The sequence below is a fragment of the Myiozetetes cayanensis genome, unplaced genomic scaffold, assembly GCF_022539395.1.
Source record: "Myiozetetes cayanensis isolate MyiCay16 unplaced genomic scaffold, myiCay2020 scf36, whole genome shotgun sequence".
NCBI classification, from domain to species: domain Eukaryota; kingdom Metazoa; phylum Chordata; class Aves; order Passeriformes; family Tyrannidae; genus Myiozetetes; species Myiozetetes cayanensis.
This window is the reverse complement of record NW_026087588.1, coordinates 494,856-522,679: the sequence shown is the minus strand read 5'-3', so window position 1 is coordinate 522,679 and position 27,824 is coordinate 494,856. Positions and strand designations below refer to the sequence as shown.

The 27,824-nt window shown below is 45.2% G+C and overlaps 1 protein-coding gene across 7 annotated transcripts in view; it reads right to left on the bottom strand.

The window, feature by feature from the left end:
* MAP3K13 (mitogen-activated protein kinase kinase kinase 13) overlaps positions 1–22,258 on the bottom strand; it is a 72,596-nt gene extending 50,338 nt beyond the window's left edge. The window contains exons 1-2 of one of the 7 annotated variants that reach the window (XM_050328063.1): positions 22,208–22,258; positions 13,388–13,502 (exon numbers count right to left, since the gene is read on the bottom strand). The gene's annotated coding sequence lies outside the window, so the exon portion shown is untranslated. Of the gene's footprint in view, positions 1–13,387; positions 13,503–22,175 lie in introns of all 7 variants that reach the window. The other 6 variants (XM_050328064.1, XM_050328070.1, XM_050328067.1 and 3 more) reach the window with 6 other exon arrangements.
* Between the last annotated feature and the right edge of the window lie 5,566 nt (positions 22,259–27,824).

Below are 27,824 nucleotides of genomic sequence, written 5' to 3'. Positions count from 1 at the left end.
GAAGCCACTGATGTACAAAGGACTGAACAGATTTTATGTTGCGCTTACATGCTGTGCTCCCGAGCACACCAGCAGGCAGGAGCATCTCAGGGGACCTCCAAGAGCCCACTGCCAGCTGGGCCAGGGCCAGGGCCAGTGTGGGGATACCAGAGACCTGGAACAGGGAGGGGATGCTGAGCCAGCCCAGCTCAACTGCAAGGTGCACACTGGCCACTTATATACTGGGTGAAAAGAGCAAGCAGCTTCTATACTGCATTTATTACAGTAAGAGTTAGAATAAGGTCATTCCAGTTAATTGAAAGTGGAGGAATCCAGTTATTTCTGGGGTATTGGACCTTTGTTCTACTCCTTTTGGAGAGGGAAATGTGCTATAAGCAAGGGAGCTCCAAGGAGTGATGCTCTGAGGTGCTTGTCAGTCAGGAGGGAATGGCCTGGAAAATTGGGCAAATAAAAGCAGCTCTGGACACAGCTCCTTGTGAACACACTCTTCTTGGTTTAGCATTTGGTTGCAACCCCCCTCCTTTCCTCAGGTCCCCTCTGCCCGTATATCCTGTGCAACTCTAACATCCAGTCTGCTCTGTTAGGAGGATCCCTTCCCTCTGGGTTCCTCCACCACCTTTGTGTGATGGTGTCTGAGGTGTTCAGATAAATTAGGTGATATGACTAATACCTGCCATCTGCTCTTTGCTACCTTCTCCCTCCTCTCCTGAAGAGGAGTCAGCAGTGAAGTGCTTGTTCTACTCAATCTATTTTAGGAGCGTGGGCTTTCAGCATCCATGCAGCACTGCTTTAAGCTAGAAAAGTTACATCAAAGAAGACCATGCTCTGGTAGGGAAGACTGAGCATTAGGCCCTGTAAAAGTCTCTGAATAGGCTCAGAAACAACCCCTTTCTGTAGAAATTATCTTCACTCCAGTGTGCCCAAGAAACAGAACTATCACCCAGTTTTTACTCTAGGCCTGAGGCCACAGAGGAGCAGATAAAATCCAGGTCTTTGAAGGCATCCAACTGCTCTTAGCGGAGATCAAGTCAGCCAACACAGCTTAGAGCACCAGTAGCAACATGCTGCAGCACTGGGATACCTGGTTTGAGGAGTAAGGAGCTCCTACCCAGTTTCACCACCTTGGAATAGACCTCTGAGAACAGAAACAGGTACCGATAACGGAGGGCAGATCTCTGCCCATCAGACTGGGGTGAAACCTTCCAACTCACAGGGAGTATAAAGCATTGCTTACACCAACAGCTGTTCCCCATCTGCTGCAGTCAAGGAAAAAAACAAACTGGACTAACAAAGGTGGGCTGGAAGGGAGAGAAGCCAACGGAGGATAATTTAATTTCACTGTATTTCTTGCAGGAGCTCTGTCAAACACAAAGAAAAAAAATCATCACAGTGTAGGAGGCTGAAAGCTGGAGCAGTGAGGAGTCTCTGGCCCCATAAATGTTTAATTTGAGCAAAGCAGCAGATTAGTAGTAAGCACAGTTCTCCTGCTGCTGCTGAACTGCACACTCCTGGCTTTGATTTCTAAATGACACAAAGTGAAAACACAGGTATAAATACAAAACGGGAGAAAAAGAGGAGGGAGGTTTTTATATCTGGCATTACAGACACAACATGCACAAGCCAGCAGCCTGCTTATCCCTCCCTCCACTCCTGCACAGAGGAGCAGCACAAGGGTGAGCAGCACACAGACTCAGGAGCGCTCGCAGACCTTGGTGTCACAGCTTTGACAGTCCAGCACAGCACTGGGGATAACAGAACTATTGCACCCCACCTGAGGGAACAGCAAGGGCTGCACATCTCTGACGCTGCCTGCTAAGGAAACTGTGAAACTGGAGAATCACAGAATGAAGATGGACATGGAAACACCAAAGAAATGGATCCCCAGAGCCTGTGGAGCAGAAAAAGGACCCACCCGGAACTGTTCCCTCTTGCAACATGGCCCCTAAAAGAAGGGCTGATTTTCTCTCTGTTCTGTTTCTCTTGCAAATAAAACCCATCAGCAAGGATCACACTTTCCCCATCATTTCCTTTACTTATTCCCATCCCACTGTAAAGAATAAGCTCAGAGGGGTTAAATGAATCTGTGAGGGAAGAAAAGTTGATAATTACTGTTTCTTCCTGCCTAAAATGCAAGAAGAGTGAAAGAAAAATTAATGTATTCCATGACCTTTATGAGATCTCCATCTCCATTTTTCTTCTCTTTCCTGCTCTTTACTTCCCTCAAATTGCCACCTGATCCCCATTATCTGCTTTTTTCCCTCCACCTTAAGAGAGGAGCCTATTTCCTTTCCTTATATGTATATATATCTTTCTCATCTCAAACTTCACTCTCTTTCCTGCCTCTATATTCACTTGCTGAAACTCATACAACTCCTCCTCTGTTGTCTCCACCAGCATATCTAGTCCTCTTCCCAGTCTGCAATCCTAAAGTGTGGCCTCACTAAAATCAAGCACAAAGGTTCAATTAGACACAGATTCTACCCCAGCAGTATAACTGTTTTATTGGAATTATGACACTTATCCCAAAGCCAGCTCTTCCTGAGTACTGCATGGACAAGCATGGAATAAGAGCAGGAAAGCCCCTTGCCTAGCCTTCCTCACTCCCATCATCCAGCTGAACACTCTGGTAAACCAGGAAATAGCACATGACAAGTGCTACAGAGCTCCTGAAATCTGTCTAGCCTCTGGAAAATCTCCACACAACAAGTGTAGGTCATCCATGAGTATAGGTCTTCCTTTTTAAAAGTATTAACAGATTTAAAAACACATACACCAGTGTTCTCATGTTTTGCACTCTCCTCAAGGCTGGGAGTGCATTTGTGACTGTGACCACGAGGTGCAATTCCAACAGGTATTTTCTTCTCTGAGGTAATAAAAAAAAAATTAAGAAGAAACAGAAACCCACAGCAAAGCCCCAGTTAACCTACAAGGACACAACTACATGTTGCAAGTACAGACACAACAGAAGGTTCTTTTTCACTGCAATTTGCTGCTGGGAACAAACTTGCAAAGCCAAGAGAGCACCTTGGGTTCTTTCAGGTACATCTGACACAGGAAGGCACCACCTCTCATAAAGCAGGACCTCAATTTTCCCTGCTGGCTGCTCTGAATTTTCAGCTTCCCAAAAGCTGATGTCCTGGCATTTCTCCTTGCAGAGCAGTGACCTTTGCAGGCCTCTGGAGAAAGAAGCCAAATCTGGTATTAAAAAGTAACAGATGACAACAAAAATGCTGGTGTGCCCTGCTACTCAAATGACAGAAAGCATTAAATATTTACACTGATACATTATGATATGATTCTACTGTAACTGCAGTCTCCTGGGACACAACCATGCTATTTTTCCTGATGAAAAACTCTGAATATACAAGATAGATGGCAGTGAGTAAGTGAAGCAGTCCCATCTCTTATCAAACACTGGCTGGTGACCTCAAACTCATCTCAAGGCTGCAGAAGGGAGAAATCTCCAAGGAAGCAGTTCACAGACAGACTGTCAAAACACCTCCAGAAGACTCAGCCATAGTAATTCTTTGTGCCAAGGGGGTCTCTTCTTACCAGGACCACAGTGATATGGTCACTCCCCAGCCCAGGACCCTCTGCCTCAGAGGAAAGCACAGATACACTCAATAGCTTTAGTAATTGATATGCAAAACCATCTGCAGTGTTTCAAGGGCAACCAGTGAACTTCCAGCCACCTCTAGAGCTTTATTTTACACCTCCTCACTGCAGAGCCAAAACTCTGTTCTTCCAGGGCAGAACCAGCAGTAAATATTGGCTGGAAACATTTATTCCCACTGGGGATGAGCACCTGTCTGTAATTGCTGGCAGTAGCTGGGGTCCAGGGGAGTCTCTCTTGTGCCAAACAGCAGACAAAACAAACCAACCAAAAAAAAAATTAGGGCACCTTGCACACACAGCAATACCTGATCCCACAGGGCATCAGTAGAGCCATGGCACATGTGTTTAGGCTGAAGAAAGTAAGCTGAAAATGAAAAAAAATTACAACAGCTCTACTAAACTTAACTATTAAAGCTGCTTAAAAGCAAAATGACTGAAAAGGTGCTCTGTCCTTTATGCTGTACATGCAAGGGTGAGGAAATGCCACCCTAAGAGTATGTGACCAGAACACCAGAGGAAGATCACAGGCCTGCAGATCTGCATGGGCAGAGTGGTCCAAGATTTTTCCATCAGTTTTACACCACCAATACAGTTCACCCCATAAATACAATCCCAGCTCACTAGAAATGCATTTCTGACTGAGCACAGTAAATAAAATACATAGAACAGAAAACATAGGTTAATTGATGCTCTGTGTGTGTGTGAAGTTCAGCCACATCAATACAGACTGTCAGACATTTTTCCCCATTTTCTTCAACCAGAAAGTGTCCAGGAATTCAATTAAGTTTTTCATAAGAAGCTCTTTACAGAGGCTGATCAATAAACTAAGGCCTGGGGGAAAAAAAGACAATTACTGAAATTCTACTGTGGGACAATATTTTCTACTTCTAGCAGGTGTCTGTGCAAGTTGGGCTGCAAATCTGAAGGTCAAAGCATTTGTTGACATCCACTGTTGAAATGCATTTGTTGACTCACACCAGGAAGACCAAGAAAATAGTAAAAGAGCATCCAGAAAGGAGGCAGAAAGACAACTTGGTACATTTTGTGAAGACTATACCAGGTTTCTGCAGGAGGAGAGTTCTGGTTGGGATATAAATATGAACTAATCCCTGAGAAAATGCCCAGTTCATCTGCTCAGGACCTGCCAGCCATCCTGTAGGAAGGTAAAATGAATTTATAACCTGGTAAACTTAAGGCTAAAGAGATGGAGAGAAGTAGCAGGTGGCCTTTGATATCAAGGTCTTTGCTATTGCAGCTTCAGTACATATTCTCTTGTTCCAGGCAGTCACTTGATTTCACATGAGTCCCAGAAAGACCAAATTGTACTTCAGAGGTTGAACAAAGCTCAGGAAACATTTTCTCTCAAAAAACATCTTGGGAACATGAAGCAATCAGAATGATGTGGCTTTGTGCTCCTGCCAAGTGCCCAAGGTAACAAAGGTAATCAAGAGAAATTCACAAAATAAAGAGTCTGATTGTAGATGATCAGTGTCTAACACAGGTATGATTTTTCTGGGTTGGATTTTGTGAATATAATCTGAGACAACATGAAGGACAATTTCCTTTGGCACATGAGAAGAGCTTGCTGAGAAGAAAAGTACACTTAATGTTCCCTTTGCCTCCCCTTTGGGTTTGCCTCATACCCTCCTCTGTGTCACAAACAGGTTGATCACACTTCTTCCTTCCCATGAGCTCCGTGGGGAGGCATCAGACACAGGCTCGTTATTCTCAATAGTTCAAAAGCAGATGTGTTGTACAGATAATGAATCTCAGCTACACAGGGACATCTGTACTTTAATCTGACAACCATCAAAACTAACCCTGATGCTGAAAGATATAGACCAGGGAGAGCAAGAGAAGGGATTGTATTTTTGACAAAGTGTGAGAACAGTTCTCTTGCTCCAGACAGATCATCAGTTTAGAATGAGGGAACAGGCAGTGGAAGTCTCTTCCCTAAGACCTGGAATACTCCCTGCAAGTCTAAACACATTGGTCCATCTTCTTGTGCTGCTGACAGCATGACTGGTCATCCCAAAGATGGTTGAAGGGTAGGACAGGGAGCTGCTCAGGGCTACTGCATTCAACACTCACTTGACAAAGGGAATAAGGGAATGAGGTGTGGTGGTTTCTGAAGCCAGGCTGCTGATGGGAGAATAAAGATACAGCACTATCAGAAATGACTCCTGCAGATCAATCCTCCAGCACAATGCTGAGTTTGCTCCTTGCAAAGAAAAGAAGAGCAGAATCTCTTCCCTTTAGCAAAGATCCCATTTCTTCTAACAGGTACTTTATTGATTGTTGCCTTGGACTAGAAGGCTAACAGCCAAAAATATAATGGTAACTGGTCATGCTACTAGGCAAACAGCCTTCACACATGCAGTTGCATGTGGGACTATTGTCTAACACCACAACACCCTTCCATTCCTCCCAGTTGTCTTATTACGCTTGCACTTCACAAAGAGACTAGAAATTCTGCCTACTGGTAATTCCACAGGGTGTTGCAGAGGAAAAGTTCAAGATATCTCTCATACAAGCCCTCCTTTCAACCCCCTGGTCCCTGAATATGCTACTCAGAAATGTTACTTCTACTGCAGTGTCACAATTAAATATCTCAAGACATGACAAGAGGAAAATACAATATCCTTGGAAAAGAAGGTGAGAAAGGTACATTAAACAAGTACTTGATGTCACTCCTCCAAAGTTGAGGGGTTTACCAGAGCTGCTGTGCTCTCTGTGCTCCCAGCACCAGGGAAACAAAGCCAAGGGGCGTAGCCAGTGTAGCACAATTTGGTGGTACTGGGTTGGAGAGAAATGGCTTGGGACGGCTCAAGAATCAGCCTTGAAAGCAGAGAAGAAGCCTCTCCTGACAAACACGCAGGTCAAGGACAATCCCATATTCCTTTGACCACAGATCTTACTGTAAATCAAATATTCATAGTTTTTTTAATGAAAAATCATTCCTAATCCACTTACATGCAACATTATTCTGTTTTCACTGGTTACTGCAACTCACCCTTCTTCTGTTCCAACTTCTGGTCCTCTCCCCTCTCACCAGCAAGACAGAGCTGACACATCCCTCACCCCTTCTTCCTCTCTTGTTGAAACCTTATTTCCACTGCTCTAATAGTTCTTGACTTAACTGGGACAAGGAAAATTATTCTGGGCTTCTCTGTCGTAGCAGTTAGTCTATTCTGTATTAACCATCCAGAGCACTGCAAAATCATACTGAAGCCCCAGGCAACCATCCTAACGCTTCCTTAAATTCATGTTTTAATCAAATTGCCCATTTTTACTGGACATGTCTATAGCCATATAAATGTATATGAACTTTTTGTATGAAAATCCTTCAGTGTTAATAAAATTCAGAAAAGCTCATTTAACAGCATTTGTTCCAAGAGATCCAAAGAAGCTACATTTCCATCTAACCCTAAAACAGACTTATTTCTCAGGCAAGATGAGTTTCTCTCCCCTTCATCCTCTTAAGAAACATGCAGAAACACTTATACTCAAGAAGAGAAACCTTAGTAAATATTACACATATAATAAATACATATATATAAATATATATATACACATAATAAAATGCAGAATTGTCTCCACAAGTTTAGGCACAGAGCTGAAAAGCTTCACTTTCAAAAGCTGGCTACACAAACACTCCCTCAGCCTGTTTTAACCTAAACTATCACACTCAGCCACCAAAACCAAAGGGGAGGAATTTTTACACTCATCTCAAACTGTGACCTTGCCTTTGTATTACCTGATGTCCAATATAAATGCCATCACATCATCAATTTTTTTAAGGGATGCAAAGTGTTTCTGTACTGTGAGAAAGCAAATTCCTCACATTTTTCAGATGGCACTTCCCAAGGACTGGCCATCATTTTAACTGCAAGAGACAGCACGTTCCATGAATGTAATAGGAATTTCTAGAGGAGAAGCACATCCAGAAAAGCCTTTGCTTTGTGTCACAACACCCGCTTTGAAACTCTTCTATCAGCCAAAAAATCAGGGCTGGTTTCAATTTCCTGGAGTCTAAGCCTGAAAAAACCAACCACTATTCAAGTTCAACACTAAGTTATGCTGTCCAGGTTCTCAGTGTAAAATACTCCCCTATCCATGAGCAAGGAATTAAGCACCAGCTCGTTTTGCAGTCTCCACTTTGCCCATCCTGACTCTGGAAACACAGAGCTGGCTGAGGGCTGGTATCAGCACAGGGCAGAGCAAATAAAGATACCAGTGTAACCACTTTTAAGATAAGTCAGCCAGTGCAAGCACAGCTGTCTAGGAAATAGAAGCAGTAGGAGTTTTGTCAGACCTGGAAACACCTGGGCTGAGATAAAGCATCCTCTGCTACTGTTGCAACATTTGGTCACACAAACAGTCAGTTGCCCCCTTCTTACCTGCCCTCTGGAGGGAGAACACAACCCACCTAAGAGCACACAGCTCAGCTCTTCAAATATAACAGCAAAATACAAAGCAGTAGCGCACACACTGTTAGGGTTTGGGTGGTAAACTGTGAGTAAACTGCAAACAAACTCAGTTTTTCCTTCCTAAGTGACAGCTGAAATGAACAATGCAGGGATAAGGAATGTCAGGACAAGGTGGAACAGTTTTAAACTAAAGGAAGAAAGATTTAGAGTGAATTTTGGGAAGGAATCCTTCCCTGTGAGGGTGGGGAGGCCCTGGCACAGGTTGCCCAGAGAAGCTGTGGCTGCCCCATCCCTGGAAGTGTCCAAGGCCAGGCTGGACAGGGCTTGGAGCAACCTGGGCTAGTGGAAGGTGTCCCTGCCCATGGCAGGAGGTGGGACTGGATGGACTTTAAGGTCCCTTCCAACTCAAATCATTCTGTGACTCTATGAAACCCTCCAGGTTATTGTAAGCCTTTTTTCATAGATATATATCACTGACAGGGGTGTGCCCAAGCCCCCAGTGCCCCTGATTTCAGCCAGCCCTGCTCAGATTCGGTCCAGGTGACGTTCTGGCAGTGCCAGGGGAAGGGCAGGGGACACACGGCATGGAGCCCACTCAGAGCCACCACTCCAGAACCTCTGTGACAAAGCGCTCTAGAGGTGGAACAAAAATTTGGAGTGGATGAAATAGCAGCTGAGATTGCCTGCACTTGCCTTCACAGGCTGGGACTTTCATTGGAGCATATTAGTAACAATTTTAGAAAGACCAATATCAACTTCATTTATTTTTACAAAGGCTCTCTCTGCCCTCATCTTCACTGACTACAAGTGTCAGAGAAAGGTCAAAACAGCTTAATTTTCTTCTGCACTGGACAAAAAGAGCATGAAGAACAGCCAGTACATTTAGTTTATTTCATTTACACTCTGGCTTCGGGAAGGAGAGAAGGAATTTATTATCATCAAATTGACCCCAGCATAACCTGGCTGCTTTTATCAAGGTTGTGTAAATTAAAAAGAGAAAAACAGATATTAAACCTAAGATTAAAAAAAGATGCATCAACTCAGAGTGGTTAGATTTCAAGGAATAATAAATTGTGGTAACAGACATCAGAACACAGAACTGAGTAGCTTTCCAAACACAGTTACTTCAAAATAACAGGCTCAGGCACCACAGAAAGGAGACCAAGTCAAGCGGTAAATGAATTGAGGATAAGTTGATCGTGGTCCTTTATCAGTAAAATTAAACTTCTCCTTTACTTGGGAGCACTGAGCAAATATTATTTTAATAGAGATGTAATTCTGTTTTAAGATGGCAAGTGTAATGTGCTTGAGAAACAATATCTTAATTGATAAGGCAACATGTAGACAGGTAATGCTACCTGGCAAAGCTACAGTTAACTGATTGCTGCACCCATATCACACCAATCAGTATCTAGAACTTACACATGATCAGAATTTAATCAAAAACATGGTTTTAAATATATCCACACAGTATTTAAAAGTAGGAAAAATATACCATGAAAATATAACTGTTTGCCAGCTGGAAAAACCATCACAGGAATGTGAAGGAATCTGAATCTAATCCTTTTCCCTCCAATGTGGATTTTACAGTTTATTCCCTTAACTAAATGCCAGCTTAATGTGCTCTGCTTAGCAAAAATTATTTTCTTGATAGCAGATCTTAATACAAGAAAAACATGCAGTGGCTTTTAGCCTGGACACTGACTCTCTAACAGAACTGGGCTGCAGGTTCCTCCAGCACAGTAAGGTCCCAGAGCAGGAATTCCTGAAGTTTTGTTCCTAGCAAGTTAATTACAGTGCAGTGAGTGAACAGCTCACCTCGGGCTGATGCTGATTGTACACTGTGCCATTAAGTGGATCCTATCAGGCCACAGTGGTAATATTTCACATCCAGATGAAGCAAAACAAATGGTTCCCAACACAGCAATTGAAACATCCCAAAATGCCCACACGCATCCAGCAGCCAAGCTATCAAACTGCTGGGTCACTGGATATAAAATCAATGTGGGGATGAATCTGATGGATCATTTGTGTCCCAGGCTGCTTACACTGCCTGTACTACAGCTGAGTTTCATCTACTGGGCTTTCAGTTCATACCATGGAACCCTCGGGATCTCCAGGAAAGACAGAACCCCAGGACTAGCTGGACTTCAAGTGTCTCTAGAGGTGGCTTGGAAGAGCTCCCCTTGGCAGAAAGGGATAAGCAAAGCCCTGATGACAGTATCAGTAAAAGCAAAGGTGGAATTAAAAGTTGATGGCAGTTCTGCCCCACAGTTCTAGTCTCCAGTGGCCTGGTCAGCTCCTCCAAAATGGTCCCAGAAACCTAGCACTTGAAATGTTCCCCTCTCCCAGAGAAAATAAGGCAGGCAACCTTGTTCAATTTGTGAATCTTTGCCCAAGGTTCAAACTGTCCATGTTTGGTCCAGATTCACATCAAATTGATGGCAAATTTTTCTCCTAATGAGATGAGAATTTTATCCAGAAACACTGAGACATTTTCAAATCCCATAAGGCTACAAGTGACAACATAGCAGCAGACAAGCAAGGGGAAGAAGCTACCAGGAACATCTATACCTACCCAGGATCTTCCACATAGGACAGAAGACTGATACAGTCTAATCCACACAAAAAATGGACACAAATCCAGACCATGGTCAAAACCCAGTGGTTATCCAAAATTGGAATGCATGCACACTGGAAGCCAGTCTCATAGTATGTGGATGGGCCAGTGGACAACATGCCCTATTCCCTCCCTAGCAGAGCTTCCCAGTGAGCACAAACTCTTGAAGCCTCCTGTCCCCTCATAGAAGCTTCAGATATGCTAAAGGAGACACCACCATGCCATCATATGTTGCTCAGAGAAGCTGTGGCTGCCCCATCCCTGGAAGTGTTCAAGGCCAGGTTGGACGGGGCTTGGAGCAAACCGGGCTAGTGGAAGGTGTCCCTGCCCATGGCAGGGGGTTGGAACTGGATGAGCTTTAAGGTCCCTTCCAGCCCAAACCATTCCATGGTGCTGTGATCATTCCTGAGCCACCTCCATCTGCAGCAGCTGCTGGAGCACAGGACCCTGAGCCCTGCCTGCAGCACCCAGCTGTGCTGACAGCCAGCCCAGGCTGAAAGCTGCAGCTCGTGCCAGCCCTGGCCAGCCTGGGCTCCGGAGCTCCCTCAGGATGCCGGACAGGCACCCTCTGCCATGCCCTGCCCTGCAGGGGGGACACAGCCGGAGCGGGCACCAGACCCAGCTCGCAGGGCCATCTGGCAAACCACAATGCTGCCTCTGATCAGGAGCCAAGAATCAGAACCAACTGTTTTACTGGAAATATCTCCAAATATTTGCCAGCTACCATTGAAAATCCATGCTGGAACAGGACTGGAACAGCTCCTGCCTCCGATGCAGGTGTCTCTGTCCAGCTGCACACCGTGAGAAGCCCCTGTGCTGACAAAACCTGCTGGGCTGTGATAGCAGCTATGAAAACAGCAAGTAAACAACACACAAGAAATAGGCACAAGTACTCGGAGTAGTATCAGGAATACCAGCACTGCCTGATATTTACTCAGTGACTCACAGGGAGGAGGATCCACCCCTTCAGGCTTATGAGAACAGGTAACAGAAGAGCACATGAAATCACTGGGAGCTCAGCTCCTCCTGACCTCAGAGAACAAAGAGGCCTTATAGCAGCAAAAAATATCCTCTTTTCACTCTTCCCCTCTCTCTCTCCACCCTGCTGCACAATCTTTCTCCACAGATTAAAGTGCCACTTTTCACAGGCTGGGAAAGCAGAAGAGAGAGCAAAAGGAAGAGGAGATATTCCTGTCCATCCACACAACAGAAAAATACAGACTATACCAGAATAAGTGTTTCCAGGTGAGATTCCCTAGTTTTCCAGATTCTTTTGGCCAGAAGTTCACTGATAACATCTGAAGAGGACACTTGGAAAACAACAGTCAATACATGAGAGCATTTCAGAACTTGCTAACACCTTTTGCTTCAGGTCTTTCAGTTTTCCATCCTTTTATGCAGAGCTCTGCAGATTATACCCGACACCAAAGAGCACCAGTGAATGTGAACAGTATTTCTCTCTCCAGCCACAAGCCTCATGTAGTAAAGTCCTCTAACACTGCATCTCCCCATCCCTCTGTCAAGTCTGACACTCCTGAGAGGCTCTCAGTGCTACCAAATATACAGATATTTAAGAAACTCAGGCAACTAATGAGACACAGCTGCAAATCTACAAAAATACAGGAAAAAAGTTCAGGCTGAATTTCTGCCAGGCCTTTTTCCTCACCCAGAAAAGCATTTATGCACAAAAAAGGCCTGTGACGCCAATGCTGAACATTTTAGGGCAACTTCTGTGCAGACAGAATGACAACTGAGAGCCACCCGTGTTTCACCACTCACTCTCCACCATTATCTTTGAGTTTACAGCTGCTACTCAGCTCATACCAAAACGTAGAAAAAAATAATTACTAATAAAGTAACCAACAGAAAAGCAAATTTATTAGCCTAATTAAAAAAATCAAAATTAATACTGCTAAGCAGGCAAACTTAGGCTTATATGGTTTCCTTTTAGATGTTATTTATAAAGCGAGAGTAAAGTCTAAACCAAGATATTTTAAAACTTAACTGTCTCAGAAACCTTGGTTTTATTTCAGTGTTGAATGCAAGACTTATGTAACATTTCCCATTTTGATTTCTGTTATTAAAGGATTTTAAAACAAAACTGTACGGTCACTGCCTACAGCCCTAAGGGGCTGAGTACAAAAATAACATAAAAGATACCACAACCTCTACAAAATACAATTTTGATTTAATTTAATTCAAGCATTATGTTCCTTACTTTGGGGAAATTACTTTACCATCTTTGATAACAAGCACACTTCTTTAGCTCTTCTGAACACTGAAAGTATCATCTGAGGTACAACTGGAACAGCACTTGAAAATGCCTTATGTAATTTAATACGTTCACCAAACTAAACTAAAGTTTGCCTTACAAACTTAACTTTCTCATCGTGCAAATAAAGCACCTGCATTTTCTCCACACACCAAAAAGATACCCATTTTCCCAGTTGCTCACCTCTTTCACTAAGCACTCCGGCTTTTTCAAGGGCTTCCAAATTAATAATAATAATTCACTGGTATGGTGGAAAATATTCCCTACCTCCTCCATATTTCTCCTGGTGATAAAGTACCTATTTTCACAAGCACATTTCCGTGGGCTGTGCCAGCCCAGAGAGGCAGCGTCAGGCTAAGCTGAAACGAGGATGGATCTGTCTTTTGGAATGCTGATGGTCAAGGCCCAAGACATCACACAGCTCATCTGTCACATACAAAACCTACTCACCTTCAAGACACGTTATTCTCCAGCAGAAAAGTGTGAGTAGGCTCATTTTGGAAGATGTAATGGTCCATCAGTTTTTGTCCTTAAGCCTCTTTGCTCTTCCTCCCAAACTGGTGCTCTGGAGATATAAGAAGAACTTCAATTGAAAATATGGTTGAGATGAACATTAGATGTTTCCTGCTTTTTACCAGGCCCACTGAAAGGTCACCTAAAACCCATCTGATGGGTCCAGTCACTGAATCACTGTTGTCTTATCTCAGAGAAGGCTGTAAGGAATTATTTCCTGCCACCCTCACAGCTTACACATCTGCCATCTACATTACAGTAGCATATTGAGAATTCATCCTAAAGGCTGAGAATGGGCAGGGGACTTATTAAAAGTCATACTGGTGCCAGAACTGAGAATTACACTGTGCTATCAGAAGTCCCTTTTCACCTTGCCTGCTGCATTTGACATACTGACATATTAACTACACTTAGGTTTATCTCAAAAGCACAAATATGCACTTCTTGCTGAATTCTGTCTTGATTACCTTCCTTAACCCCAGAGACACTTGGTTCCAACTGTGCAGCACAGCCAGGGCACTTCTTAACCTGCCCAGGATTAGGAAGAGTTTGATGTAAATTTGGAAAAAAAAAAAAAAAAAGGCAAAGGAAAAGGACTGGGAGTGTATAAGAGCAAATGCCACATTAGAAGCAATTTCCCTGGCAGTCCCATTTTGCAGCCAAAATAATTAGATCACTAGCAAGAAACATCCCAAGTAGATCAATGGTGCGTTTACGAGATTAACCGAGGTCATGTTCTCTTACATCCGGCTTTTCAAAAAGATTCCTCCCCCAAAAACTTAAACCCTAGGGCTCCATCCAAATTAAGAATTCACTGTTGATGTACATCAATACAAACCAAATCAAAGCATTCCATAGCCTGTCAAGTGCTGACTGCCCAAGGAAAGGCCACTTGTCTTCTAAGTGAGGGAAATCTGCATTTGAGAGCCACCTAGACGCTGTGACTGCAGTTGCTGGGTGTTCAGAGATAACTGCCAACTCATTAAAATCCAGCATTAAAAGTTTATTAAATATGCAAACATTAATGGAATTGGACTAGCAGCTAGTCAGGCAGATAAAATTTCAACACAGCACATCCTGCAGTTCCTGTTATCAATGTTGTGTCCTTTTGGAAGCATCTGTGAAAGAGTCACAAAGCTGCTCAAGGCTCCAGCCCTTTCAGATTACTCAGGTCACACTCTCAAGGTCTCCACTAGCCAGGAAAAGACATCTCCTTCCCAATAATTACAGTTTGGTATTATTAATTACTGTCCATTTCCACTTTCACACTTCACTGCTTGAGATGTAAAGTGCCCCCAAGAACTTTTTCGCCCTTCAGGAATATCCACAGGGCAAGTCCTACAACCCTTTGCAGGCTCACAGGCATGGAGGTCTTGCATGTATCCCAAACTCAGTCCTTTCAATTCGATGCTGGAGTTTGAAAGAACCACAAAAAGAGGAGTGGAATGTCAAACAAACAATACAGATTAAAGTGCTTAAAGGCACCTCTCCTGAACGTCAGGTAACTTCACACACGCTCAGCATGTGTGTAAGCTCTGCTTGGAGCTCCCTCTCACAGCTCTCTCAAAATGAGTGCCAGAGTCCTCCCTCCCTGCAAGCAGCAGTCTCGGTACATTTTGCCCCACAAAGTGCAGTTTCATTCCTGGATGACTCTGCAAAGTCCCTGTGCTTGGTGAGTGTCTCAGCAAACCTCCAGGTTTTTGCAGTAGAGTGACATCAGACTTGGAAGTGTTCTTCACTAATGCTATCAGCACAATCTGAGCTAGCCCGGGGGAAAGGAGGACAAGGAGTATCTCTCATCACACAGAGCATAAACAAGCTCCTAAGAGTCTCTAATGTACCTCCAAGTCACCCGGACAATAGCCTTGCTCTCTCAGTAGTAGCTTCAAAGAACATCTGGAAGATTTAATCCTCCAATTATAGAGGGGGGGGAAAGTCCTCTCTCAACATACAAGTGTGGTCTAGCACCTCTGTCCTGGAGATATGAGGTTTCAGCAAGAAGATTGAAATGAAATCTTAGGGAGCAACTTGGAAATAGCATGACTTACCAAGGGAGAAGGGAAATGGAGTATCAAGTCCTGTAACCTTCAAAGAAAACACTGAACTCCTTGAGCACAAAGAGGCTGAGCAGGTTCTTTATTATCACCTTTCCTGGTACACACTGGAGAAGAGAGGGCTCTTGTAATTGTCAAGAACTTCCCAGCACCAGCCCATGAGACACCACATAAACCCAAAGTAAGGGTTTTCTTTCAGTCCTGCAACCATATGGGTCTCTCAAAATAGAAGGTTCAAAGATGCCTTGGTCAGGAGGGAATCAACAAAATCCCCCGTCCATCACCTGATGCCACACTGGGCGTCACGTGGGGTAGGACCTTAAGCAGCAGGGTAGCTTGAGGTCAGACATACAATAAATAGCCTCCCACTCCACAAACCAGGATGCCTGGGCTTAGATTTACATTTTTCGAGAGAGAATCGATACTTCCTGTTGGAAACAAGGGCAAAGAGACTTCATGGCAATCTAGGTTTTGAAGATGGCACTGACCACACCTCACACCTGGATTCTGGGGAATGATCTTTGCTGCTGCAGGGTGTTCAGAACTCCAAAAAAGCAGTTAGCTCACAGTGCTGGTCCCCAGGTCAGCTATACACTAACAAAGCTAAGGAAAACTCAGGCAAATCCTTTCATCTCTCAGGACACCTCATGATGACTTGCAGATTGCACATTCTGGCCCCAGACACAGGGGGGGATTACTGTGCAAACATTCCCTAAGGCTCCCAGTGCTAGAAGGCTTCTATCCAAGTCTGCCCTCAGTGGTCAGCCTACTGAGCTCAACTTGACTGCACTAAACAGAGTCCATCAACAGCTTGGATTATCCCTCCCCAGAGAGCTCCTGCCCCCAGGAACAGGCAATGGATGACTGAACACAAAAATAATACCTGTATCTTACAGCCAGCACCTTTCTCTGCCCATCAGGCAGCAGGAGGAGTCTCTAGCCAGGAGAACAGCCGAAATCAGTGCAGCAGCACCAGTATTTCCTCCCACTAGACACAGGAAAGTCCATCCAAACTACAGGATGTTGCACCTCGAGGAATATAAATAACCCATTAAAGGAGTGCTCTGTTTCTAAGGGAACCAGGACTCTGTGTCAGGTGTATGACACACTGACTGCAGCCAGGAAAAGAGGAGTCCTTCCAGTAACCCTACAACTATTTAATTAGTAACCTTTGAACTATTTAACAAGCAACCTTTAAACATGCTCATTCCCAAAGGAGTGTCCTAATGCCACTGAGCAACATGGTGAACTTCAGGTTATTATAAGGAAAATCAGGTAGAAAACAAATAATTCTATGAAAACTAAGGCATCCCTGAGCTCCACAGCACCACCAGCAAGAGACCTCAGCACCATTTCTTCCACCAGCACTGAGGTGCTGGGTTGGGTTCAGGTCTGGCTTCCCCAGAATCCACCAGCACTGGATACACAGCATGAGTGGGAAACTCCTCTTTGAGAGATACCTGAGCAGTGCAGAAACAGGGAAGGATAAAATGGAGAGGAAATTTCATCCCCTTTAGCACTGAGTCATCCTGCCACAGACTAAAGGCCACAGCTGTAGTGGCCACAGCACCAGGCACCCTCCAAGAGAGTGACAATGCACCCTGACAAGACAGGCTGGCACCGTGATTCGGAGATGTGGATGCTGGGGATGACCTTTCTCCAGGAGTAACAGGGCAAATCTGTTGAGCTACGACAGGAGCAGTCACAACTCCTAAGTCTCCAAAATGTGCACAAGGGTGTTTCCTGGCAACAATAACAAACCAAGAGAGTAAAATGAATGTTTTCTCAGCAGTTTGTTGTCAGGTGACCTCACCAACACCCCTTTGGGATCCTCCACCACCACCTGACCCAGAACAGTGACACCAAAGCTGACTCTGCTCAGCTCCAAAGTTGGACACCCTGACCACCTTCTCCCCTAGGGAACTCCAAAAATAGCTTTGCTAACTCAAAGCAGTCTATGCCTGAATAAACCACAGGCAGGGGCCTTTGTTAGCGGCTCCCACCACAGCGGTTGCCTCGCTCTGTAGATGGATGCAGGGAGAAATGTAGGCCACACATGCAGAGAAAAAGAGTTATCCAGAGTTCAAAGATGCCAGAGATCCCATTGTCAAAGTCGGGAAGTGAATGCCCATTAAAACAGCCTGCAAGTGCTGGGGTACAGCTCAACACGAGCCAGGCGGGCAAAGGGAAAAACACTTCATCAGAAAGTGAAAAAGTTGTGGTGTTCATCCCAACCAAATTGCCCGATGAATCATTAAAGAAGAATCTTTGTGATGTAACTATTCAGACTTAGACAAAGAACTCTTGTAATTAGCTCTCAAGTAATCCTCTGGCCACCATCTGGAGCTCAGCCTAAATCTTGACCTCAGTCACACCAAGCAGCCACACATCTGTGACACACACCTGAGGGTGAGTCACACCACAACATCGCACTCACAAAGCAGGAAAAATTACAGGAATGCTAAAAACCTGAGCCACTTTTTACTCTACAGGTTCTTCAATTCACACCCATCACGCTTAGGGAAAGGTTTCAAAGATAAGAACTTAAAAACACAATTCATCAACCCAATCTTGAAAAAAAAAAAGTTTCTTCCATCGAAACTTCATTTTATAGCAAACAAAGTTGACACATGACATACCCAACCTTCTTCCAGTAACACAGGAGAAAAATCTTCCTAGAACCAGATTCTGACAGGAAAAAAAAGACTTCAAGATATAAAATAACTTATTCCCCCACACATAAACAGCTCAAAATATTTTTACTACTAAAAGATGAAGAAATTCCTTTCCCTAAAGTACTACAGATTACTTTTGCTTGTTTGCTTTTTTGCTACCAGCCTTCTGATTAGTTTGAAATCCCTGTTGCCCACAAGCAAATAAGAAAGCCTAAGATGCCCCCCCATGCGCAAAACCTGGAAAAAAAAAAAAAAGAAGTTTTTTGAATATAAATGGCTCTGTGTTGCATGCTGAGCTCCCCACAGCAAAGCACTCAAAAGTGATACACACCACATCCTGAATAAAATTTATCTTCTCAGTACCAGAGGAATTCTATTTCCAGAGAAGTTTAGCAAGCAGATTTCAGACCTTTGTAAGAAAGCCCACAATAGCAAGGACAGAGGGATGGAGCAGGCTGGAAATGCTGGAACAGTTATGCTTAGTTCATATCTAAAAGCAAATCTCTGCAAGGAGGAGAAATGTTTATTTCTTCAGGGGATCACGTGTCCATAAGGCACAAAGAGCCTTCTGTAGTGGGAGGCACGGTCCCAGAGCAGAGACCTCCTGCCAGCTGGGCTCCTGGCACACACCACTCCTGCCAGCCAGAGGCACCAGGATGAATAAGGGCAAGATTAGAAAGGACTACCAGACTTGGCACCGATGATGAGACCCCAAAGTCTAGTTCTTTCACTACAGAGAGACAGACAAGGACTGCCCCCACAGCCGTACAAACATGGTTATCCACTCACATCATCCAGCACAGACTCCCAACCCTGGGAGCCTCTTCTGGGACCATTCCCCACATCCAGACCGGCTCTAGTTTGGTAGGGGGTGAGTTCAATTGACTATCTTTGCCACAGTACCTTTCTCCTGGCTGCAATTTCGGCAAGGATTGCCCAAGACCAAAGTCCTACACAGCAAGTCAATATTTAACTGGAGCGCTGCATTGCTGAGACCCACCTGGAATATTGGATATAGGAGCTTATCAATGCTTACACTGTCATCTCTACCAAAAAAAAAAAAAAAATAAAAGGCAAGTTATCTTCTCCATCATAAGTTGTGAAGGTAAATTCTACAGAGACAGCAGTTAGATTCAGCTTTAATAATTCTAATAAGGGACTTAAAAGAAAATATTTCCATGAAAGGAACCTAAACAATGGCACTTGTAAACTGCAGAGCAGATTCAAGGCAGGGTCAGGAGCACCACTGCAAAAAGCATTTAAAACTAAACCACACCAAGGTCTGGAAATTCAGCACTTGCTCCAGAAGCAGTATTTTAACACTGCAATTAAGTCATCAAACTATGTCACAAAGGCTTATATAAGACTCTTGGACACTACCAGGAGAAGCATTTATTCTCCACAAAATACCTGAGTAAAATCCATGACAGACTTTAAAATAACACAGTAAATAGTGATGATTTTTTTTTCAGTTAATTGTTCTTAGTCTTGGTGAAGGTAGCCAAACTGTTTATATTCAACAAACATTCTCTGCATGCATCTGATGTAAGTTTTTGCCAGTAGTCTCATCTTTTATCATCTTTTTGGACAGAGATCTTTCTAATGCGAGAAACAGCTGTCAAAATACAGTTCAGACCAGAACTGAGCAACTGAGAGTAATTTCTTGTTCCCTACATCTGTTTTAATTCCTCACCCACCTGTTCTCTGTGTCTAAATGTGATTTCTTTATTTATTGTTAGCATTCCCATCTTTACATTTAGCAAATACTGGTTTTTTTTCTCTAAATAAGAGCATCTGTTTTAGCAGTGATTCCAGTGGAGTGTTGGTGATAATAAATAACCACAGGTAAAATGATAAAACTTCTCCAGTTCTACATCTCTAATGCTTCAAAAAGTTTGGTCACCACCCAAAAGGTGCATTTTTTTCAGGAAACAAAATAAAAGTATTTTTACAGTGAAAAAGTAGAGGGAGGGAGCGGAGGGTAAGGGTCACCGTAGGAAACAGGGAGATAGACAGTAGTGCCCAGCCCTCATCTAAAAAAATGCAAAATAAACCAACAAAGTAACACCACCACAGAGCCAAACCACAAACACCAGGTCTGTCCAGGGAAGTGCAGCCTCGGGGAACACTTTCAGGAAGAGCTTAAGTGGTTTTGATCCCTGAACTGCCTAACAGGTAGACCTGCCTCTCCTTGCTGGATGCACTGGCCCAGAGACAGCTCCACAGATTCCATTTCCATGTGGTGCTAATTGGCAGGTGAATCGAGCCCACCACACAACCACTTACACCCGTCCATGAGAACTAAGGAAAACAGAAAAGCAGAGGGCTGGAAAAGAGGTGCACAGGCTCCCCCCTTTTCTGGAGTAATATAATATTAAACCAGCTCCTGAAATTCCACACTTCTTGATACATACAGTTACCACCAAAATAAAAATGCAAGTTTCCACAGCTCTAGTGCCTCCTCGGAAAAATCAAATCAGGACTCAAATCCATCTTGGAGTGAATGCAGAAAGTATTTACCTTGACTTTTTTGCTCTGCCTTGAGAATGAGATCAGTATGTTAAGATCATTCTATCTCTGAACTAGTAAAACTACAGGATAAAACAACAACAACTGCAAGTGAGGTCACAACAAGCCCTCAGCAGTTTCCAGCAGCAAAATTCCCACAAAGCTCAAATAAGAAAGGAGGCAGGTTCTTATCTGTTTTCTCAGAAGGTCTTATTTTCATTGCATTAAGCCTGCAAGAGTTAGTTATATCTACCTCCACCCACTAAGCAAAAACAAGGTAGAGGTAGGAGATTCTGCCCTGAGAAGTGCCCTTCCCTACAAGAAGGGTGCCATAGAATCATGGAATGATTTGGGTCAGAAGGGACCTTAAAGATCATCCAGTCCCACCCCCTGCAGGTGGCAGGGACACCTTCCACTAGCCCAGGTTGCTCTAACCTGGCCTTGGACACTTTCAGGGATGGGGCAGCCACAGCTTCTCTGGGCAACCTGTGCCAGGGCTTCCCCACCCTCACAGGGAAGAATTTCCCCCTAATACCCAATCTAAATCTTCCGTCAGTTTGAAGCCATTCCCCCTTTCCTGTTACTCCAGTCCCTGCCTTCCCTCACCAATTTAAGTGCTGCACTTCTCAAGGCTAAGCCAGATATTCCAACTGAAATATCCCTTCCACCCTCCCAAACTTCTGCCAGGTGAGAGAAGCATCAGAATTCCTACACTTAGTATTTTTTTACCGAGCAAGGCACAAAGCCATAGAAGCCCGCACTGATTTTTGTTGTTGTCAAGGGCCCGCGGGCCGTTTTGCTCAGACGGGATTAGGACAGACAGCACAAGCTTATCTCCGGCGGGATCTGCTCCAGGTTCCGTCTGGAGATTTACTCCGACGCGTCCTCCTGCCCGCACAGCGGAGATAACGCGACTGCTCACCCGCCTCAAGAGAGGTATCACCCGCACCTCGGCGGTGCCACGGAAGCAACTCCGGCTGCTCTTTCAAATGAGGAAAAAACCTACTTTTTTTAGAAGTATATAACACACAAGCGCGGGAGCCCCGCGCCTGAAAACAGGAGCGGGCAATTCCCGGCTCAGCCAGGGCAATGAAGAGGCGGCACCGAGGAGCACCCGGGGCGAGCACGGCGCCCTGAGCGCCGCGGTAACCGGGCACCCTGAACCCCCGGGCACCTCGATAACCGGACACTCCGTACCCCTGAGCATCCCGATACCCTGAGCGCCGCGGGTAAGCGGGCACCCCGATAACCGAGCACCCTAACAGATACCCCTGAGCACCGCGTTAAGCGAGAATCCGACACCCTGAGCAGTGCATTAACCGAGCATCCCGTAACCCAGGCACGCCGTCATCCCTGAGTGCGGCGGTAACCGAGCAGCCCGTTCCCTGAGCCCCAGCTCCCCGGGGGTAACCGAGCAGCCCGTTCCCTGAGCCCCAGCTCCCCGGGGGTAACCGAGCAGCCCGTTCCCTGAGCCCCAGCTCCCCGTACCCGCTCACCCCCGTACCCGCTCACCCCCGTACCCGCTCACCCCCGTTACCGCGGCCGCTCCGCCCCGCGCGCTCCCGCACACGTCACCTCCGGCAGCGCGCCGGCTGAGGGCGGGTTTTAAATGCGGTGGGCGGGGCCTGAGTGAGGCACCTGGGCGTGGTCTGAACCAGCGCGGGCGGGGCTGAATGGGGTGTGGGCGCGATCTGATAGGCGTGGTCTGTTGGATATGGGCGGGGTCTGTGATTGAGTGGGCGCGGTTAAAAGGTACATGGGCGAGGTCTGAGGGAGGAGTGGGCGGGGTCTGAGTCGCCGTGGGCGAGGTCTGAAGCCGGAGCGCGGGCGGAGTCTGAGGGGGTGTGGGCGTGGTGTGACGCGACGTGGGCGGGGCCTGAAAGGGCGCAGGAGAGGTGTGGGGGAACGTGCAGAGGTCTGAGGGGACGTGGGGGCGTCTGAGGGGCCGTGGGCACAGCCTGAAGCACAGTGGGCGAGGTCTGGAAGGAGAGTGCGGAAGGAGTCTGAGGGAGCGGGGTCTGGGGAGGGGCGTGGGCAGGGTCTGAGAGGGTGAGTGGGCGGGGTCTAATGTGAAGTGGGCGTGGTCTGATGGGCCCTGCTCTGGTCTGGAGATGGGGCGGGGCCTGATCAGGGAGTGGGCGTGGTCTGACGAGCTGGGGCGTGGTCTGAGTGAGGTGGGCGGGGCTTGGGGAGCGCGAGCGGGCGGTGTTTGGGCGGGAACGCCTGAGGGGCCGGTCCCGGTCGGGTACCCCCGATCCCGGTCCGGGTCCCCCCGTTTCCAAGGACTCAGTGACAGCAGCCCCGACAGTCTGAGATTACCGGCCCAGGATGCTGGGGATGATTTAAAACACCGCCTGCGTGGACAAACTGAATATTAAGACGCGAAGCTTTGACAGATGCTTTTAACATTGTAATTTATTCCTGGACACAGAAGAGTTTCTTTAGTGCTACATTGACAACTCTGAAATGGCGAGGATTTATTGATTACATGAATCTTTTTATTGTCCTCTCTGACGTTGTTACTGTCTCCTCCAAGAAACGTCCCTCTACAGTGACTTGTGTCCCTTTTATTTATATGAACGTTTATGTCGCATCTCACCTTCTGTATCCATCGGCTTGTGTTCTTCATTTCTGACTCCTTGCGTTATTCCAGGGGGTTGGATTGCTGTTGTGGATCAACACAACAGCACCTTGAACCACGTGTGGAGGCTGTGGGTGAGGGACTGTCACCCTGTGGATGCTGTGAGGGAGGGACTGTCCTCGTGTTCTTTGTCCTGGGATGTTTCCATGTCTCCTGTAGTGTTTCAGCTTGCTCCTAGGGATACCCACACTGTCTGGGAATGGGATACTTGGAGCACTAGGAAAGCTTTCTGAAATTGCTCTGGATTTCCCTTCACACTTCTGTTTCCTATCAGTGAGTTTGATGCTGGGAGAGGGAAAATGGAGTAAATTAAAAGGGCAAAGATGAACACCATTTATAGGGATGACAGCAAGCATCCTTTGCTGGCTTGGGCGTTTTTTGGATAGAGTGCTGCATTGCTTTTGGTGATATTGTCCACTGCAAACCAGCACCTGTGGCATGAACACACACACACAGAGGAAGAAAAAAGGCAGCAACACCTGTATGGCAGCACAAAGTGCTTATGTTTGTTCTCATTTTAAAGAATCCTGGATCACACTCCCCACTTGTATTTCTCCCCAGTGGGAGCTGTGACAGCCACGTCCATCACACTGTGATTTGCACACTAAACCACAGGGGAGTTTGCTGCAGGTCACTGATAGTCTGGGAACAGGTTTCCCAGAGAAGCTGTGGCTGCCCCATTCCTGGAAGTGTCCAAGGCCAGGTTGGACGGATCTTGGAGCAACCTGGGCTTGTGGAAGGTGTCCCTGTCTATGGCAGGGGGTGGCACCGGATGATCTTTAAGGTCCCTTCCAACCCAAACCATCCTGTGATTCTATCTCTCCACAGACTTGCTTTGTCTTGTATCATCCCAACAGGAAGGTCTCTTCCTGCACAAGCAATACCACAGCTTGCCAGGAGGTGTTGCTTGGAATCCACACAAATATCTGAGCTTAAAAATCTTGAAATACCCACAGACTATTGAAAATAACTGACAGATACTTTTATCTGGCAAGGAGAAATCAAAGCCCTACCTTTTAAACGGCAATTTTTGCTTAAGACAGTTTAAATCTGAAATGCACAGAGTAGTAGAGAGGGAGATAAATGCTGAACAGGTGACCCTCTCACTGGGGAAACACTGTGGGTTTGAACACTGCTAACAAATATGTTAGACCAGCTCTATGTGTGCATGGCTTTATGTTTGCAGGTCTAGATGTTAAAATATATACAAATGCAGAACAGACATGATGCAGTGGGGAATTTTAGAGGGGTGACTGGTTTTCAAGAAGCCAAGGAGCAGAGTGAAGACCCAATAAGGCAAAACTTCTTCAAGGCCAGGTTGAAGCAACCTGGCCTAGTGAGAGGCGTTCCTGCCCATGGCACAAGATGAGTTTTAAGGTCCTTTCCAACCCAAACCATCCTGTGATTCCACACAAACAGCTGCCCTGCTCACAGAGCTGGGTCACTGCTCTTCACTCCTGCACACACACATTTTAAAGGCAGATGAGCTCATTGTTTCTAAGGAGGAGTGCAGAGATGGATACACAACTGTTCACCTACATATTAAGTTTTAACTACATATCAACAGCAGCAAAGTTAATTGTGTATTTACTTATGCCCAGCCTTCTTTTGCAGAAGATCTTTCACCAAAGATGAGGAGACAGAGAACATAGTACTGGACAAAACATTATAAAGATGAGGAGATCAACAGCTCTTTTTACAGCAAATAATTGTTTTTAAAACCAAAAGAAACATTTTACAAGTCATGGCTATAAAAGGGAAATCAGAAAACAGTTGGTGGTGGATTTAACTGGCCCTCCAAGCCGTTGTTTAAACACCAGGGTGTAATTCAGGGCTGATGTTTAGACCTGCTACTGTCAAGAACAAGCAAGTTTTCAGGGTTCCTGCCTCTCTCAGCACTGTGACCACGGGTTTTGCCACAAATCTCTGCTCAGATTACACAATACAGCTCCTTAGAGCTCCCATGTTCCTCAGAGGTTGTTTCAGCAGAAATGCTTTGCTTCTCCAGCTGGGACATCAGTGCAGAGTGTCCTTTCCCGATGCCTCTGGGGTCAGAAGTGAACAGGCTTTGTGCAAAGAGTCAGAGAAGCATTTCCGAGGGGTTTTTCTGCTGTGTGAATAAGGCTATGGCAAATCAAGATGCATCTTCCTGAGTACCTTGCAGCAATGATACCCTGGAATAAAAATTAAGCTGAGCCTCCTATAAATAAAGTACTTGATTGTATCATTCAACGCTTCCTGAAGAGGCTGATGATCCCAGGAGGTTGTAGGAGACTTGACACATTCACATTGCTCCTGCTCAGGAAGAAGCAGGAATCTTCTTCTTTTACCAAGGAGGGGTTCAAAAGACAAACCAACACATTCACATCCATTGAAATCTGCCCTTTGGTGAGGAAATCTGTCCTCATTTCCACTTCTAGTAATGGAGTTTCTAAGGATTTGATGTGGAAATTGTTTGAGAAGCTGTTTTCCAAGCTGGAATGGGTGCCACGTGGATTTTCTGAGCACCACCTCTGCAGTGTAGTCGACAGAGCAGTAATCAGAGGGATCTCGAATAGCGGGACCTCCTCTCTTCTGGCAGGCCTAGGGCTGGAGGAGCTGCCACCCTGACCTGTGGTTCACAGCCCACAGCTGCCTTCCAGCAAAGCACAAACTGCCAGGCAGTCACTCAACGGCTTTAGAACAGAAGGGCTGAGAGGAACCTCCACGGGCTCTTGGAGAAACACAAAAGTTTCCAGGAACAATCTGGCCCATCCTGATCACACATTACTAAGGCTGAGTGCACCCCCAGGCTCTGCAACCTGCACCCTCCCCATGCTCAGTGTCAGCCCTGATGGAGCAGAGCTGCATAGCCTCAGGTCTCATTACTGTGAAAACTTGCTGGGAGAGGGAAAAGCAGGCCTGTGCCATGCACTCATCTTCCTCCACTGGTCTGGGAGCTGGATTTAAGCACTTGGTCCTTGCACAACTCCAAACACTTTAAATTTTTCTACTGTACACACTGAAATGCATTTCTTCTTCTCACTACCAAACTCCATTTTTCTTGAAGGAAAAAAAGAAAAACAAAACCAAAAACAAACAAACACAAAAACATAAGGTTTACAACAATATGCCTTAAACATTTACCGGATCCTTTCCATGGCACTGTAGAACTTTCTTCTCTTTTTTTTCTCTCTGAGCTCTCTTTTCCTGGCTCAGCAGGGGCCTGGTTTATCACAGCTACAGCAGCTGTGTTATTAAAGGACAAGTAAACCAGACCTGTAAGTTATAAATACAAAGTACAACTCAGAGTGATCTTTGGTTTCATCCTGGTTAATAAAAACACGACAGGCCAGGCAGCCCTTTGAGGCATCATTTACACCATTTCTATAAACTCCCAAAATACTCTGTTCTACAAACATGGCAGAGTATTATCCCTGGTATGGGTTGTTTTTTTAACATTACATGGTAAATAACAGAAGAGCTGTAGTGATCCAACACAACAGCTATTACAATAAAGTTTATATAAAAGCAACAGATATATAAAGGCAACCATAAAGGTTTCTTTGAGTGAAAGACCTTCCTGTACACATAAATCAAGTTCTAAAATTATCTGCACCTGTTCCAGACCAGGGAATGAGCTGTAGCCCCTCTGCCCAAGAGACATAAAGGAGAGATTATAGATAAATATATATATATATATATATGGATATTTTTTAAATATAGAGAGATATCAAAACATTTCAGGTTGACATTCCACAACAAGCTCATCAGAGTACAACACACCCCACCCCATAGTTGAAACCAACACTCTACAACCCATGGGAAAAACCAGCCCTTATTACACACCTGTGTCGGGGAGAAGCACCAGGGATAGACAACCAGGCACCAACAGAACCACGCAAAAAGCCATCTGTTCCTCAAACTCCAGGAATTTTCCCTCTGAAAACCTTATCTCTCTCTGAAATGACATTTTAGTGTGAAGTATACATTTTGTAACACTTTGTAACACACACATTTTAGCTATTTTTGCAAGTTGATATTTTTCTAAGAAGGATTCTACAATGTTGGAGAGTTTCCTCCTTCCCCACTTCATGAATTAATTAGATCACATGCTCAGTCTTTCTGTTCATTTGGGTTGGTCAGTTCCTTGGGTTGATGATCATGATCTGCCCCCTGCCAGAATTACCTTTTACCTAGTCAGAGCTGACTCCAGCACAGCTGCTTATTTGGCTTTATTAGTTTCTTCCTTACCTGGAGGGTTCTGCCAAGTGTCCTTGTGGCCCGTAAATTCTGCCTTCTCTGTCCTCACTATCAGTGGCACACCCTTCCCAAGCTTTGTTAACCCCCAGGTGTGAGATCACTGATATATGTCAAGCCTTAACAAGGCAATTCTACCAACAAGTAATTTCTCTTTCCTACCCCTGGAAACCTCTTATGGATTAAATATCCCTTCTTGCTGACTAGGCTTGAAAGTATACAAAGACCAAACATCAAAGAACATCCTTTCTTAAGAA